Source organism: Eschrichtius robustus, chromosome 19, assembly GCF_028021215.1.
Source record: "Eschrichtius robustus isolate mEscRob2 chromosome 19, mEscRob2.pri, whole genome shotgun sequence".
Classification (NCBI taxonomy): Eukaryota; Metazoa; Chordata; class Mammalia; order Artiodactyla; family Eschrichtiidae; genus Eschrichtius; species Eschrichtius robustus.
This window is the reverse complement of record NC_090842.1, coordinates 961,856-979,122: the sequence shown is the minus strand read 5'-3', so window position 1 is coordinate 979,122 and position 17,267 is coordinate 961,856. Positions and strand designations below refer to the sequence as shown.

Genomic DNA, 17,267 nt, shown 5'->3' with positions numbered 1-17,267 from the left:
TGACCTCCATAGAAAATCACAAAAATGTAGAGCTTAAGAAGATATCAAACTAAGTTTATGTGTTATTAGGTCACAGATAAAGCAGGATGAAAATAACAGTAACAGGATTATAAAGCCTGGTTAACTTGCATATTTTCTCAGGCTTTAAGACACTGGTGTATACAAAGATCCTGAAGATTAACAGGCCAAGCAAAATGCATCTAAATTTATCCAAAAGCCTGAGTTATAAGCCTAAAAATATGCAGAAACAGTCGGAGCTTAGAAGTGGCTAGAAGCTCAGAGAGGCTCAACCAACCCACCGCTGAGTCACTTTCCTAAGGACTACGCCCCGCTGAGCCTCCATGTGCACAGCGCCCCCGGGCTCCCCATCACGCACAGGGCAGGGACCACGCATGCCACAGCCTCTGATCTGTGGCCACCCCACTATGGTTAGGAATCACTTGTGCGACAAGCACAACTTGGAAAAGCAGAACACAGGAGAGGAGACGCAGTCAGGAGACACAGGAAGACGGAGGAAGCATTCTCAGGCACTGTTTTGGTTTTTTTCCTTTTGTGCATGTTTTCTGGGAAGGGTAGTGGGTGGGGAAGGATTGTGTAAAGTTGAAAGTCCGTTCAGAACCAGATCATCATGAAGGGCGTGCATGGCACCCAGGAGTGGGCAAGGCATCCGTGTAGCCACAGCCAAGCTCAGACCCGGGTGGGGTGGCGGTGCTCACTCAACAGCATCACTGAGAACCCTGGTGCTCCCTGACAATGACCAACCCCCAGAGAGAGACTCAACGCGTGGGCTCATCCGTGCCCACCAGTGTCCTTAAAACAGCTGGCCCCAAAACGGGCAAAGACAGGACATGTCTGGAAAGCCTTTCTGACTGGTTACAGGAAGGTGGGGCAGCTCCCACACCTGCCCCACACTAGCCATGAGGCAGTTCAAGGAGCGCCTGCAGTCGGCGGGGCACATAGGAAGACTACCAGTTTCTAAGTGAAATGAAAAATTTATAGGATTAAAAAAAAAAAAAAAAACAGATCAAATGTCAACAGTGAACGGGGCTCTCGATGTGACTTGAAAACTGAACGTGGGGTTAGGAGGCCGCCAGACCGGACAGGCACAGCCTGGACGCGCTGACCAAGTCCTCCAGACGCTCGGCCTCTAAGCAGGGCAGGCTGCTCCATCACTGCTGGCCCAGGTGTTTGTGCGGTGTGCGCACACACGCTTAAGGAAGTGGGACCCAAGGTGGAGGGCAAACGAGGTGTCGTTTGTTCCACTCACATTGTAATTGTTTTCAGTAACTGCCCAAGAAGTATTCATCAAAAAACAAAAAATTTAGAAAGAAATGACCTGCTACAGACACTTGCCATTTCACAGTTTCCTCATCGCGCAAAAACATACACCTTCATCTTTATTCACCAAACACTCTATTTTCTGCATCCCCAAACTACTCAATTCAAGTCCAAATATAAATGGGTGTATAAAAAACTCCTCCTTTCTACCAAGAAATTCACTATGAAGAGATGGTATTTCTGGCACCCCAGGTGCAGAACGCCAATGCGGTTTTAGCTCCTCTGCTCCCAGGTTGCTCGAGTGCCACGACCTCCAGGGCCGGGCCACGGGCTACTCCAGGGCCCTCGTGGCCACACCTGCGTCCTCGGGGGCCCCAGAGGGAGGTGCTCTGGGTGGTGGGGAGTCAGCATGTGTGCTGGAAGCCAAAGCCGTCTCTGCTGAAAGGCAACGACCCGGTGCACACGGGCTCACTAGCAGGCAATCCAGAGAAGATGACCACGGCCGTGAACAGGGCACTGAACCGACGCTGCAGGTGCCGCCCAGTGTGCTTTCCAGGGAGGAGCGCAGCACCCGGCAAACACGCCCGCCAGTCTCCACGCCAAGTGACCAACACGAGGCCTGGTGTCTAAAGGAGGAGAGAGGCTGTGAGGTTCTGGCCCAAAACGTCCCCCTAGTGACAAATGCCCGCAGCTCCCCTGCGCGGGCTCCAGAGGAGAGCTCAGCACAGACGCGCCAGGCCCGGCACTGACGGGTCCCAGGGCCCAGCTCCGAACAGAGGGCAAGTCATCAACCTAAAAAGCAGGCACTGCAGGAAGAAACCCGCCAAGAAACTGCCAACACGCCTGCGCGCGCGGCCTGAAGGAGCAGCGTCTCCCGCGCTGCACGACCCACAACCCTAAGCCATCAACAAAAAGCCACACGGGACAAGTGTTCGGCCTATAAACCAGGTGAGAGGACTCCATGGGGTGACCCGCTTCCAACTCTAATAGAAAGATGGACTTAATCCTGCGCCGAGGCCCATCGGGGACACTCAGCACAGAGCCCCGGCTTCCAAGAGATGGCTGACGCCCGCCCACAGCCCCTCCGCCCCCGGTCCTGTCCGTCTAACCTCCACAGCTCCTCTGCACTGGCAGCTGGTTCCACGTGAAGCAGCCTCAGGATGTATCCAGAGAAGCCTTTCCGGCAAAGGGGAGACCGCACCTGAACCCAGATCCGCTACCCTCAGCTGCCGAGCGCCCAAACCGCGGACTCGCTCCGATGTGGCCAGCAGGACTCGAGTTTGAAACTGCACACAGTGAAGGGCCCGAAGCACGGCCCCCACGGTCTGCTTGCACACGAGGGTCCGAGGGGCCCTCCGGACAACCTCGGCCCCTGTCCCAACCAGACTGAACCCTGCCCACAGGCTCGTCAGGACACACGGTCCACAGAACCAGACCTTCAGAACTCTCATGGCAAGAAACGAACGGCCTTCAGCTAGTCAAGTTCAGCCTGGAGGATATTTGTCAGTATACACGTATGTACGTACACACACACCCCATATTTACTCACGTTATCATCCAGTGTTTAGTGAACATTTTTCAGCCCCACAAATGGATGTGACAGGGTCGGGGGAGAAGACTGAGCTCAGGGCATACTGTCGGCCGGCCTGGGTCATTCACTTGGTGACCACAATGCAGCCACGCAAGCTCTCTGGGCCGTGGCCTCCCAGCGGTGCTCATACCGTGTCTGTTCTCTTCCCCCAGACAACTCAAGACCTTTCAAGTCCAAGTGCTGTGCAGCAGTACTGTGGAGGACCAGGAAGGCAGCAGTAGGCAGAGGTCCCCTGCTCTGACCCACCTCCTCCGGCCCCTGGAACCCAGCAAGCTGGCCCAAATGCTTCAGACAGTGCCCAGTGCAGAGGAGGCCCAGGCAAAGCTGAAAGCAATCTGTTACTTCAGCCTCTGCACGCCAGGGCTCTCAAAGGCTAGAAATCAACAGTTTGTCCCTGCCTTACAGCCTAACGAAGAAATAAAAAGTGCAGTCTTTAAAACATAAGTCCAGGGCTTCTCTGGTGCCACAGTGGTTAAGAATCCGCCTGCCGGGGCTTCCCTGGTGGTGCAGTGGTTGAGAGTCTGCCTGCCAATGCGGGGCACACGGGTTCGAGCCCTGGTCTGGGAGGGTCCCACATGCCGCGGAGCGACTGGGCCCGTGGGCCACAACTACTGAGCCTGCGCGTCTGGAGCCTGTGCTCCGCAGCGGGAGGGGCCGCGACAGTGAGAGGCCCGCGCACCGCGATGAAGAGTGGTCCCCGCTCGCCACAACTGGAGAAAGCCCTTGCGCGGAAACGAGGACCCAACACGGCCAAAAATAAATAAATAAATAAATAAATTTAAAAAGAACTAATTAAAAAAAAAAAAAGAATCCGCCTGCCAATGCAGGGGACACGGGTTCGAGCCCTGGTCCGGGAAGATCCCACATGCCGCGGAGCAACTAAGCCCATGAGCCACAACTACTGCGCTTGCGCTCTAGAGCCCGCGAGCCACAACTACTGAGCCCGCCACAACTACTGAAGCCCGTGCGCCTAGAGCCCGTGCTCCGCACGAGAGAAGCCACCGCAATGAGAAGTCCGCGCTCCACAATGAAGAGTAGCCCCCGCTCGCCGCAACTAGAGAAAGCCCGCACGCAGCAACAAAGACCAAAAATAAAAAAAATAAAAATAAATTTATTTAAAAAAAAAAAAAAATCACACACAAGGCCATGTATTGATTCAACTATGCCCTGTCAAATAACTGTTTCTTGTCCGGATTTTCACCTTTCATACCACTGTCAGTTATTTTAAAACAGTTAACAAAAGTTACTAAAACACATTCGATGGACACACTAACTCAGGCCTGACTCTGACCCCCGTCCCCCTGCACCACAGTCCAGGCTCCGGGCTCAGGGGTTGGGGGACAGGAAGAGGGGTGAGGCAGGGTCTGTCTTTTTTTAAACAACCATAATGTGAGCAGCATGTTTTTCTTGCAAAAATTTAGATAATACTGATACGCTAAAAGAAAAACTAAAAGAAAGTTTAAAAGAAATTAAAAACAAAAGAAAACTAAAGACAAGCCCCCACCATCGGGTCTCCAGCCAAACACTGAATCAATACTCCCCCGCCTCCGTTTAAGATTACAAGTGTTACCCATGAGCAAACTTCCCCTAACTTAACATAGAAACCCACGACTGATTCCCCAAACCTGCTGTGCTCGGTCCCACAATAATTTATAAAACTGCAGGACCTGTAATCACAGCCTGTCTTCCCCTACTGCTCTGTTTAGGAGCAGAAAAGCGGGAAGTCACAGACGGCGCTCACCTCCTGCCTTGCAGAGCAGAGGTGCAACAGTCAATCCAGAACGACCACCTCAGGAAATGCTCCCTCCCAGGGAAGGGGGCACGCGGGCCGCACAAGCCCAGCCCTCCCTCCTGGGACCACCCCCGTTCTGGTTCTCTTCTCTTTGGGCAGCTGCTAAATGAGACGGGCCAGCAGCCTCTGCCCCCTGGAAACGCATACCTATGACCTAAGGCAAAAAAGACGCCATGGTGCTCAGGTCCGAGACAGGCTGAGGACCAAGGTCTCCGGGAATGGGAGCGGGGAGCAGCCACAGAGGAAAGGATTAGTCTGCGGACGAAAGGTTCAACAGAACAGAAATCTGCCAGCAGTGAGCCCTCCCCTTACTGCTTCCTGAGGGACCACGGACGTCACCACCTCTGCTGGAACAGCGGGGACGAGACGGCACTGCATCGGCCCTTTCTGAGAGCCGCTTTCTGCCTGATTCCAAACCTTCGCGTCCCGCTCTGTGGACACCTGCTGATGACTGTGTGTCTGCAGTGACAGAGTCGCCACGGAACGCGGTGCACCAGAAGCGGCACAGCCCAGGTGCAGCGGGTGGACAGCCCCATGGACGAGGGTCAAGGACCCGACACGAAGTGGGCACGTGCGTGGACCGCACTGACCCTGGAGAGCTGCCTCCACCCTCCTCCTGCCCGCCCTCCCCGCTCGGCGGCCACGGGGAAAGGGGGCCGTGGTCAGACCCGCCAGCGCCCTGCAGGATCTCCGCTCCCGTGGAGGGAGGTGCTCCACCGGAAAGAATCTAAAGCACCCTCCTCTGTCCTGAGTCCTGAACTCCCCCCTCCGGAAAGAGAGTATTCTCTAAGCTGAGGCCTGTCCCACACCCTCAGACCCTGGGATGGGGGAGCTTACAGAGGGACCGGCCCCACGGCTGGACCCGTTTGCAAATCTAGCTCTGAGCCAAACACAAAGCCTGTCGGCAAGGGTCAGGGAGTCACCAGGCACAGCCTTGCAGGCTGCAGGGCTGCCGGTGCACGCAGGACAGAAGGCCAAGCACACCTCAGGAAGCAGGCGAGTCCTGCCTGCAACATCTTCCCCTCATGTGCAGGAGGCCACCTGCTCTGAAGTTGTTCTGAGCCAGTGAGGCTAAGGTGTGAGGCTCGGCTCTGTATCGAAATCGAGCTGAGATCCAGAACACAACACCTATCTACACACACACACACACACACACACACACACACACACACACACACACACACACACACACACACACACACACACACACACACACACACACACACACACACACACACACACACACACACACACACACACACACACACACACACGTCAATTACGTCTCAATCACACTGAGGGGGGAAATAAAACATAAAAATTTTAAAAATTAGAAAGGGACAGGGAACGATTTTTTTCCTCCCTTTTACCTCAATCAGGTGGCTTTCTGATCTTACAACATTTTACAGTAACCCACATTTCATATCAAGAGAATTCAATCCTAACGACAGCCCCGTGGTGGTCAGAAGCAGGGAAGGTCAGTGAGGAGTTGGTTGGCATATATGCGAGTGCCTGTGTGTGAGCACACACGTGAGCACATATACATGAGTGCACAGCAAGAGGTAGCTTTTCACGGCAGAGTCTGTAAGAGAGAAGAGAGCTTCCAGGCCGTAAAAAGGAAACTCGGGACTTGTCTGCCCATCAGTCTTCACAAAATGAGCAAAGAGTCCCGTGTTCACGTCCTCCAGCACCAGGGAAGCGTGTGACGTGGGAATTACCGTGGCCGGAGCCGTCCACATGGTGAGGACCCCCCTTCCCAGGAAGTCGGGCTGGTTTCCAGCAAGAGATGAACCAAGTAAGGGAAGGCGACAGCACCCAAAGCCACCCCCAATTCTGCCTGCAGAAATGCAGTTAACTCCCAGCTATTAAGCAACAAACAAAACAGATGTTTTATGCTATCTATAAACTTTTATCTCTTATTTTTTAATCAGACCACTGAGTTGAGAAAACACCAACTAAATGCTTTGTAGGCAGCCCTGAAGCTAACATCGTATAAACAAAACCTTTCTACCATCCTTCTGCTGTAGCTTTTTTGAAAACAGGTTCCGAGAGAAGCTTCTAAGAAATTCCAATTCTCCATGGCCGAGACCCAGAACGCCTGAGTAGATGGCACCATTACAGACACAAGGACCAAGAACTTTCCCAGCGACCACGGCAGCTACGGCAACGCAGGTGGCACTCGCGCTGCAAGGTCTCAGCCTTCGGAACCCAGCAGAGCCATCCCCGCCGGCCGGGAGATGGAGAAGTCCCCACCCACGGCAGGGAAGCTCGGAAGGGCCCGCGTGTCCTGGGCTGGCCGAGGGCCGCCCTCCGTGGCGAGAAAGGAGGCGGAGCGACCAGTCCCGACAAGAAAACAAAACCAAAGGACCGGGTCTTCACTCCTCAGCAATTACATTCGCTTTAGGTACAGCCTACCAACCACAGCCTGGAAAGAAGACCACCCCCTGCGGCGGTGGCGCTGCCCATCCGTGTCACAGGAAGCCCTCCTCCAGGCCATCATGCACGGGGACACCGGTCCACTTAACAGGCAGCTGTCGTATCCCCCGAGCTACCACCTGGGCCCCAAACCTGCATCGACAAACCATGGAGGGTAAATTTTAATACTTAACCAATCCTTGGGAGACTGGGATTCACATAGAGACACTCATACGTATAAAATAGATAAGTAATTTAAAAAATTATAAAAAATACTTAACCAATCTTATTTAAGGAGAGAAGTCACTCTAAGCTCTCAATCGACTTTAAAAACTTAAGGAACACAGTCGTATTTGTCAGCAAAAGCAGCAAAGAGGCTGCCAGGGTCTCTCCTATTTCTCGGATTATAGTTGTTGAAGTAAAGTCCTTACTGATTGGAAAACATAATGTGGGACTTTTTTTTTTTTTTTAATAAATTTATTTATTTAGTTTTGGCTGCGTTGGGTCTTTGTTGCGGTGCGCGGGCTTCTCATTGTGGTGGCTTCTCTTGTTGTGGAGCATGGGCTCTAGGAGCGCAGGCTTCAGTAGTTGTGGTGCACGGGCTCAGTAGTTGTAGCTCACGGGCTCTACAGCGCAGGCTCAGTAGTTGTGGCGCACGGGCATAGTTGCTCCGCAGCATGTGGGATCTTCCCGGACCAAGGCTTGAACCCATGTCCCCTGCATTGGCAGGTGGATTCTTAACCACTGCACCACCAGGGAAGCCCTAGAAAGTCACATTTTTTAAAACTTTATTCAACTGTAGTTGATCTACAACTTTGTGTTAATGTCTGCTGTACAGCAAAGCAGTGCGTCGCATTGTTAACAGTGTGACGAGCAGGACAGTCCACGGAGCCTGTCCGCCTCGTCACAGCCGCACAGCCGGTTCCCCAGATGCAGCGTGCCAGGCAGCCACCCCACCCCCCGCCCCAGGAAGGCCTGGCCAAGAGGCCACAGCCACACACAGCCACTCTGGGCGCTCGCAGCCCAGCCTCTCTCCTGGGCTGTGACAGCACAGCACAGCACAGCTCCCGGGCAGGGCGAGGCTCTCTGAGACCATGGTCTAGTCTAGATGGCCTCCCCAGAAGGGCTGCTGCAATTCGGGGAGGGGGGCTCAGAGCTGCTGACACTGTAATCCCAAAAGGTACCTGCCAGGGAACAGTATTTCTGAAAGAACTTCAGGACACAAATAATAGTGATAAAACTGCAAGTCGTGACCTGAAACAGTTTACCTCTTACCTCTGGTGGGTGGAGAAAGCAGATCCTTTCCCAAGTGACAAAACGTTCGTTTAAGAAAATAATAGTCTTGACAGCATAGATGACATCAAGCAAAACAAACGCTTCAGACGTTCTCACATGATGCAATGAACACTTCGTAAAATGGAAGCCTGGAGACGCTTCCACCCCGACGGGACTGCAGGCATTCCTCACCCAGGCGGGCGCGGGGCCAGCCAGCACCCCGACTGGACACGATGAGCAGGCACTTCTCCTCTGTGGTCATCTGCCTCCCAAACCACAACCCCGTCTAAGGAGAAAACATCAGAGAAACCCACATGGAGGACATTCTCTAAGAAACACCGCACTGGTGGTCCTCGAAAGTGCCCAGGTCACAGAAGACCAGAAGAGACTGAGGTGACAGGACCACCGAACGCGATGGCGTGTGCCGGGCAGGGCCCTGGGACAGAGGGGGCGTCTGGCAAGGAGTGAGGCTGAATAGTCTGAATGCGCCTTAATACAGCGCACCAGGGCCAGTTCCGGGAGGACAGACCGCCAGCGCCGACCCGACGACGCAAACAGGCCCGTCGACGGCCCTGTGTGCAGGGCCGCCGAGGAGCCCGGAGCCCGCGCCTCTGAACCATCAAACTCCTGGAGCAGAAAACTGCCCAGGGCTGCTTTCTTCTGAATACCACGTCAGAGAAGAGGAACACCGGAAACAGATGCTAAGCAATTCCATTGCAGAAGAAAGGAAACCGCCTTGAGTGAGCCCGTGTCGAATCCCTGCCGGGGACCCTCCCCGTCGCCCTCACCCATGTGACCCGGGCACCTTCCTGTCCACGGAGTCCTTCCCTTGTCCCCAACTCACAAAGTTTAAAGCCAAGGAACCCACAAAATGCTCCCATAGCAACTGTGAAGACCCGAGAGGCAGTGGTGCCCAAGCTCCAGTCAGGCAGAGGCACCCGAGGCCGGACCCCCACCCCGCTCCACACCCCCGTCCAGCCCTTCCGGTGCCCGCTCCGCTCGAGCCGGCATCACGGGGAAGGAGTGAAAGTGTACCTTAATCCACACGGCTCTGCAAAAACTAACATCTGTTCTTGGTGACGCATAACTGTGCCAAATGAAAGAGAAAAGGGACGTCCCCAAAGGTCCGAAGCAGCCCCAGCAGAGCCGTGGGGACTGGAGGCCCAGTGTGCTCTGCTCTGCGGCCACCCGCGCCACCCGGCACGGCAGCCCAGGGGAGGTCCCGACAAACCTGCAGTCTCCAGGCCTCGGTGCGGAGCTCTCAGGCCTCTGGTCCTAGCTGCCTGCGAGTGCTGCGTTCACTAGTTTTGCTGTGTTCTGGCTCACCTGGTCTCACCCTTCACACTCCCCAAAACTGAAGGAAGTCAGCCTTACAGGAGCTCTACAGGAGGCAGAGAGGTGCTTGATAAAGAGTACAAACCCATTTCAAGTTGAAGCAAACAGCAACCAGTACCTGGGGGTTCCAAGCTGCTTAAGCCTCACCACTAATGTCTAGAAATTAAACCACACTTCTTGGATTCTTCTGCGGAGGCTTCAGTCTAAAGCACATCGTTACTGGTTCTTCAGACCATTTAAAAACCCAAAAATTGCTAGTAAAAAAAGGAACACGAAGTCCATGTGAGCTATGCTTACTACGAGGTTTAAATACGTAATAACGTACAGATTAGAACATAAGGCACCTTACTTCCCAGAACAGGAACGTGACCCAGACGACCACCCATCATCCATTCAAAGAACCTACTGCTTACAGTGGAGAAATCACGTTTATGGATGTTCTTTTAATTTTTTACCTTATAAAAAGCAAACCTGCCCGCTGAAGACTACTACATTACGCTAGGGCGCTTCTGGTGGTTGGTGGTCTGCTCTGTGTATCTCCCCTCCTCCTGCCCACCCTTCTCCCAGTGCGCACACACCCGCACCCATGGGGGACCCCCGGCCTCCGCTGCCTGCTGGGCATCCCAGTCACCCTCCTCCCGGCACCTCAAGTCCCTCGTGCCCAAACACAGCGCCTCCCATCAGCCCCTTCTCTCGGTGTCCCCCGTCTCTGCAGCGACACTGCCATCCCTCCAGGTACCGAGTTGAGGGTCTGGTTCCCCACTTCCCAAGTCCCACAGCAGCCTCGGAGATGGGTCCGCGCCCGCTCGCTGGGCTTCCTCCCCGCCCCCCTTCCAAGACACCCCTTGGTCTGGCGGCCCAACCTCACCTGCGCCCCAACCTTTAGACACACGGGACTCGCAGCTCCAGACTCACTGATTCCTTCACCCGAAAGCCCTTTTTTAAACACCACGGCCATTCATTCTAATTATACTTATTACTCAAAGCCCACCCAAAGCTACCTCCTCAGTAGAGCCGTGGGCAAGCTCGATCCACAAGAGAAACAGTCTCCCCGTTCCCACACACCTCCTTCTCACAGGTGCTTCTAGGGGGTCTCTCTGTGAGTCTGACATCTTTCTGCGAGACTCAAATGCCTTGAGAGTCACTCGTGCTCACAGGTGACGTCACAGCCTCATGAAGAGCACCCGCTGGAGCTGCCGAAGTCCCACGCACACACGAGACTCCACCTTCCTTCTGCAGGCAAAGTGAGAACGCCCACCCCAAGGGGCCTGTACGCATTAAAAGGGGGAGTGGCTGGTCCAGGGCTGATGGGCAGGAGGCAGCCCAGCTAGGCCATTACTCTTCGTGCTGGAAATCCAGCTGAGTGTTGCATGGCATCTTGCACATACAGATGCTAAATATTTACTAAATAAAAGGAAATACGTCAGACAGTGAGAACTACCATTCTGATCTGCATGAGTTTGAAGTTTATGCCAAAAAAGAATCACCAAGAAAGTTATGGCACAGACTGATTTAATTCTGAGGGCCCAAAATAAGGCAAGCTCCAACCACAGTGTGTCAAAAGTGGCAGTGGGTCCTGACACACAGCTGTGGTCACACAGATCCAGCAAAGCCACAGCCCACAGAGCAGGAGCCAGTCCAGAGCAGAAAGCGCTGGGCAGGGCCCGCGCGGGGTGAGGCGCTCCTGGCCCAGCTGTCCCCAGCGCAGGCACGCTCTCAGACTACGATCCAACCGGCTTCCGCATCCCTGGACACAAAGGGCCTCGACTCCACCAAGCTTGCCATACTCCTCTCACTAATCAGGAGACCCCTCCTGATACAAAAATATCTCTGACAGACAGTTAAGAGTATTTTCCCCTCCTCATCTCAATAAAACCTGAAAAAGATCACTTTCATACACAGGAATCATGTTTTATGATAAAGAACTTCATTAAAGATGCTTACCGGGTTGTACATCAGAGTTTCATAGTAAACGGCCTGCGGAGTTACATCCAGGAGGTTACTGAGTTATTGGGAAAAGGCCCAGCGTCCTCATTTCCAATTAAAGCAGATCGGCCCCAGCATTATTAGAACGTCAGTCTCAAGGTCCCTTCACAGTCAATTCAGAGACAGCAATTCTTTAGAAGACTAATAAAAGTTGAGTATACAGAACTCCATAACTTTAAAAAGTTCTCCAAACCAGCAAATGTGTAACGATATATTTCGAGTCATTGCAATCCAGATCATCTTAAAAGGTCTGCAAAATTTGGAAAAACAAAGACAGATTTTTAGATCAAGTGACCAGGCTGAACTACAGAAGACAAAACGAAAGTGACCCAAGAGGAAGCTACATGGTTCAAATGATCCAAGAGAATCAGGGTCTAAAACTATGAGATGCACCGTCAGTTTGGAGGCAGCGTCTCAGCCGGAAGAATTACGCAAGGAAACTGGATGAGGCCCAGGGAAGGGCTGTGTGCTGCCAGAGGAGTGGGCTGGACCTCGCCCAGCAACCTGTCCTGGGGGCAGAGTCCACACACCCCCAAGAGCGGCTGGCACACAGGAAGCCCGGCCGCACAGCACTGCCTTCTGCTGCCGGTCTGCACCCAAAGAGGAAATCAAAGGAAGGGGAACCAGCTTAGGGCACCGACACACAGCTGAGGATGTGTGCTGAGTCTGTGAGCATGGGCCAGAAGACATGCACAGACCTACTTTAAAGGGGGGGGGGGGGGGCCGATGTTCACATTTCTGTGAGAACTACAGGAGGGGTGCTTACTACCAAGGGTCCACCAAATCAGGAGCCCTCTGAAAATGCACACGAACTCGTGAGCTTACACACTAGGGAGAGGTCATGGACACCATCGGATTCTCCTAAGGCTGTGGAATTTGGAGAGACCGATAAGCATGTAGGCTGACTTGAGTTGTTCAACTACGATTTCTCATACAGGTTGAAGAGCTTAGTACAGCTGTTTACAAAATGTGGTCCAAGGACCCTTAGGAATTCCTGCAGCCCTTTTGAAACTTTGTTCATAGCAGCACTGCCTTTTCAGCTGGGGTGATATTTGCACTCATGATGCAAAGGTGATGGTCCAATTTGCTTAAGAACCTCCATGATGAACCATTAATTAATGAATTATTAATTTCATTAAATACCAAGCCTTTCCGTACTTGTCTCTTTCATATTCCATGTAACAAAATGTGAAATGTACATGAAGCATTTCTGCTGTGTACCAAATAACAGCTGTCTCCAGCAAAAGCATTTTTATATGGAAGAATGACTGATATACAAACTCTACAAACGAGGGTATTTGGCAGACTGTTTCTAGAAAATGAACAAAATGAGACTGCCACTTCAAGGAAAACACCTGACCTAATTTACTGATTTTTGGCCACGATGTGCAGCATGCGGAATCTTAGTTCCCCAACCAGGGATCGAACCCAGGCCCTCAGCACTGGAAGCTCAGAGTCCTAACCACTGGACCGCCAGGGAAGTCCCAGCACCTGACCTGTTTTATTGCCAACGCTAAAATTCAAGCATTTGGTCAAATATTAGAATTTTGGAAAATGCCATGAGCAGATAGCTTTTGACGGCTTAAAGGCTCTTCTGATGAGACTGGTGGTAACAGAAACAAAAGTAGCAAAACAAAATACATCAGCATCTGGAAGACGGAAATAACTGAGCAAACCACAGTTGACCAACTGGCAATGCACAATGCTGCAAAATCCAACACAGGTAAAAGGTCCAGTTACAGGGCAAGAAAGACCAGTGGGTCGAATACAGCTGAGAAGAAACACCTGTGACCCAACGGAGGACGCACGCTGCCAGTGACCATCACCACATGACCATTTGCTGGGTTTCAGTGTCGTATCAAATAAAACCTCCAAAATTATATCAGAAAGCTATTAAAGGGAATTCCCTGGCCGTCCAGTGGTTAGGACCCAGTGTTTTCACTGCCGGCGCCTGGGTTCAACCTCTGGTCAGGGAACTAAGGTCCCGCAAGCTGTGCAGTGAGGCCAAAAAAAACAACAAAAAAAACAAAAGCTATTCAAATAATCTTCCCTATTCCAACTACATTTTTTTGGGGGGTGGGGGTGGGGGTGGGTATACTTTAACCAAAGCAACATATGACAGTTTTTCATTTTGGAAAGTACAGTGATTTAGAGTAACATGCAATGGGTTTACTACTCCTACTTTTAAATGAAATTAGAAAATAAGCATTTTATTCACAGATGCCCCTATACAGACAGAAGTTTTCTGGGCCCCTCCGTGTTTACAACATGAGGAGCTCCTGAGATGACAGGGCCCAGGAACACGGGCGTGCAGGAGAGACAGCTACTCCAGGCCCCCGCTCCATCACAGACCCCACCAAGACCTCACCCACGACAAGACCCTTTAATCCGTGTGCCCCACTCCCTGGATCCCACCATGATCACCATCAACTAGATGAGAAGAGAGAAAAGATGAACATATACAAAATCTGAGCGTTTCTCTCAAAGAAGCACTGGCTTTCTGTCTGTCTCCCTGGTGGCAGCCGACGCCCAGGGCCGCGTGGTTCCACATCAGGAGCACAGAGGAGACTGGAGCAGGGTGGCGGGCCTGGCCCGCCTGGTGGGCCTGTCTGTCCATTCAGCTCCACTTGAGACTTGTGGAGGCCAGCAGAGAGTGCCCGCCGGCTGCGGGACGCGGACACCGACACGAGGGGCCCATGCGCCCCAGGTTGGGGCATGACTGGGACTTTGTCCTTTTTGCTCGGCAAGAATAAGATGCACTATTCCAGATTTTACAGCAATCTTTTGTAGACCCTGACCCAGTACTATCCTCTGAATGTCAAGATGAAAAGGATCCAAAATCATGTCATTTACAGATGGGGAAATGAAGGCCTAGCGGTGAGGCTGCAGCACAGGGGTGAACGGACCGGGTCCAGGTCCAAGCAGCCCCCAAGCTGGCTACCAGAACCTCCGGGCGGGGCTCTGCTTCAGAACGTGGCTCAGGGCCCTGAGCGTCAATCCTACTGCTGAGTCCAGGGGCAGAGCTCACTCTCAAAAATGCAGTGTGTGGGTTGCGTTTGGAGGATTTGGCGGCATTCTGAAATAGCTACAGACCCCATGACACTCTACGTGTTCTAAGCCCAGGTTAAGAATTTACTGGTCTTGTCTCTGAAAGGAAAATTAAGTGGTGTGGGCAAAGGCACATTGGCTGGACAGGCACACAGACTTCCCAAGGGGCCCAGCGAGGGCCTTGCACCGCCTCTGGACTGGGGTGCGCACCCTCGGACCCCAGGAGACCACAGCCCGAGGCCATCCTTCTCCCTGTCGCCCATCACCAACTCCGCAGTGTGTCACCGCTGTGGGGATGGTTTCCACGCGAAGTGTTTCAGGTGTTCCCTGAACAGAAGGCTGCATCGTCCTGGAGCAACGTCCTGCACAGTCCAGGGCTCTCGGAACTGGGGGACAACACGGCACAAGCATCCGGGCGGCAACACCCCCTCTTCCAGGCAATTCACAGAGAGGTCAGAGGTCAGCAGCTGGCTTTGTTTACTGTCTACTTCCCATCAGAGAAGACCAGAGAGACAATTAAAAGTGATCCAAGATGCCCTTCAGTAGGTGAATGGATAAATAAACTGTGGGACATCCAGACGATGGACTATTATTCAGCACTAAAAAAAAAAAGAGAAATGAGCTATCAAGCCATGAAAAGACACGGAGGCACCTTAAATGCACATTCCTACGTGAAAGGAGCCCATCTGAAAAGGCGGTACGAGCCCAACCACATGATATTCTGGAAAAGGCAAAACTGTGGAGACAGTGAAGAGATGGAAGGGTAAACAGGTGGAGGGAGAGGCTTTCAGGGCAGTGAGATGAGCCTGTGTGAGGCTGTGATGCTGGAGACGCATCATCACACACTCGTCCAAACCCACAGGACCGACAGCACCGAGAGGGAAGCAGAATGCAGACCGTGGACTCTGGGTGACACCATGTCTGTGCAGGTTCACTGCTTTCAACAGATCAACCACTCCGCCGGGTTGGGTGGGTGGGGGTGGAGTGTATATGGGAAATCTCTGTACCCTGCTGCTTGATTCTGCTGTGAGCCTAAACCTGCTCTAAAAAATAAAGTCTGCTTAATAAAAAAGGTGACCGAACTGCCACAAGCTCACCATGCTGGGCCGGGAGGCCCCCAGGAACAGAGCACCTGGTTTACGTAACAAAGGCAGCCACGCCAGGCTGGGCAGCCAACCCCCAGCCCAGTCTCCCACCACCTGAAGCCCCTCCCACCTCACCTGCTCCCCACCCAGCCCCCAGGCTCCACTCAAAGGGACGCCCTGCTGTGTGAGGGCGGACAGCGTGCAAGGGGACAAGGCCCCTCCTCCGGAAAACGTGAAAATCGTAATTTCATCAGGCACATCATATACACTGCTCTCTAGACTATGTAGTCACTAAAAGTCACATTTTGAAGTTTCACATCATCGGAAGTTAATGCTAGGTTTTAAAGTGCAGAACACGGAAGTTTATACACAGTCTGATTCCTGTTTTGTGAAAAGTATGTAACATATTCACAATATTTAATTTGTATGTTTATCTTTGAGGGACAGGATTACACGTGATTTTTATTTTATTCTTTATATTTAACTTTATTTACCGGTAAGTGTTATTATCTAAATTGTGTCCCCCCCCCAAAAAGGTTATTTTGGGATCATAACCCCGGAGTACCTCAGAATGCGGCCTTATTTTGAAACAGGGTCTTTGCGGATGTTGTCAAGATGAGATCATCAGGGTGGGTCCTCACCCGGTACGACTGGTGCCCTTATAAAAAGGGGAAATTTGGACACAGACACAGACACGCACACGTGAAGACGGAAGCAGAGATGGGGGTGACGCTTCCGCGAGCCACAGAACACCAGAGGCACCAGCAAATGCAGCAGCTGGGAGAGGCCTGGGGCAGATTCTCCCTCGGCCCGGCAGGGACCAGCCCGGCCGGCACCTCGGTCTCGGACTTCTGGCCTCTGGGGCTGTGGGGGAGTCTGTCTCTGTGGTCTGAGGCCTCCGCTCTGTGGGTTTGTCACGGCCGCCCCAGCAAACTGATACACTGAATTTTGGTCAATGTGCACGAACTACTTCAATCATGGGGAGCCCTAACTTTTCTCTAAGACACTGAATAGCGTAACTCTTAGAATAAAGAAAAGATTTCTGGGCTTCCCTGGTGGCGCAGTGGTTGAGAATCTGCCTGCCAATGCAGGGGAACACGGGTTCGAGCCCTGGTCTGGGAAGATCCCACATGCCGCAGAGCAACTGGGCCCGTGAGCCACAACTACTGAGCCTGCGCGTCTGGAGCCTGTGCTCCGCAACAAGAGAGGCCGTGACAGTGAGAGGCCCGCGCCACCACGATGAAGAGTGGCCCCCGCTCGCCGCAACTAGAGAAAGCCCTCGCACAGAAACGAAGACCCAACACAGCCAAAAATAAAAATTAATTAATTAATTAAAAAAAGATTTCTACACTTCACTGCACTAAGAAACTACCCTTTCAACAAAAGAAAGCAACGTCATGTACAATTATGTTCAGCGACCTACACTTTACTTTAATCCGCTCTTTGTAGAAAAGATAGGGGT

At 52.6% G+C, this 17,267-nt stretch overlaps 1 protein-coding gene across 14 annotated transcripts in view; it reads right to left on the bottom strand.

The window, feature by feature from the left end:
- Positions 1-17,267, bottom strand: part of ANKRD11 (ankyrin repeat domain containing 11) — a 166,037-nt gene that overhangs the window by 72,746 nt on the left and 76,024 nt on the right. For 3 of the 14 annotated variants that reach the window (XM_068528192.1, XM_068528183.1, XM_068528180.1), the window contains exons 3-7: positions 14,097-15,319; positions 11,631-11,922; positions 9,583-9,732; positions 9,387-9,438; positions 8,352-8,637 (exon numbers count right to left, since the gene is read on the bottom strand). The exons of 2 other annotated variants lie outside the window; for them this stretch is intronic. The gene's annotated coding sequence lies outside the window, so the exon portion shown is untranslated. Of the gene's footprint in view, positions 1-7,357; positions 7,840-8,351; positions 8,638-9,386; positions 9,439-9,582; positions 9,733-11,630; positions 11,923-14,096; positions 15,320-17,267 lie in introns of all 14 variants that reach the window. 9 more of the 14 variants (XM_068528187.1, XM_068528193.1, XM_068528185.1 and 6 more) reach the window with 7 other exon arrangements.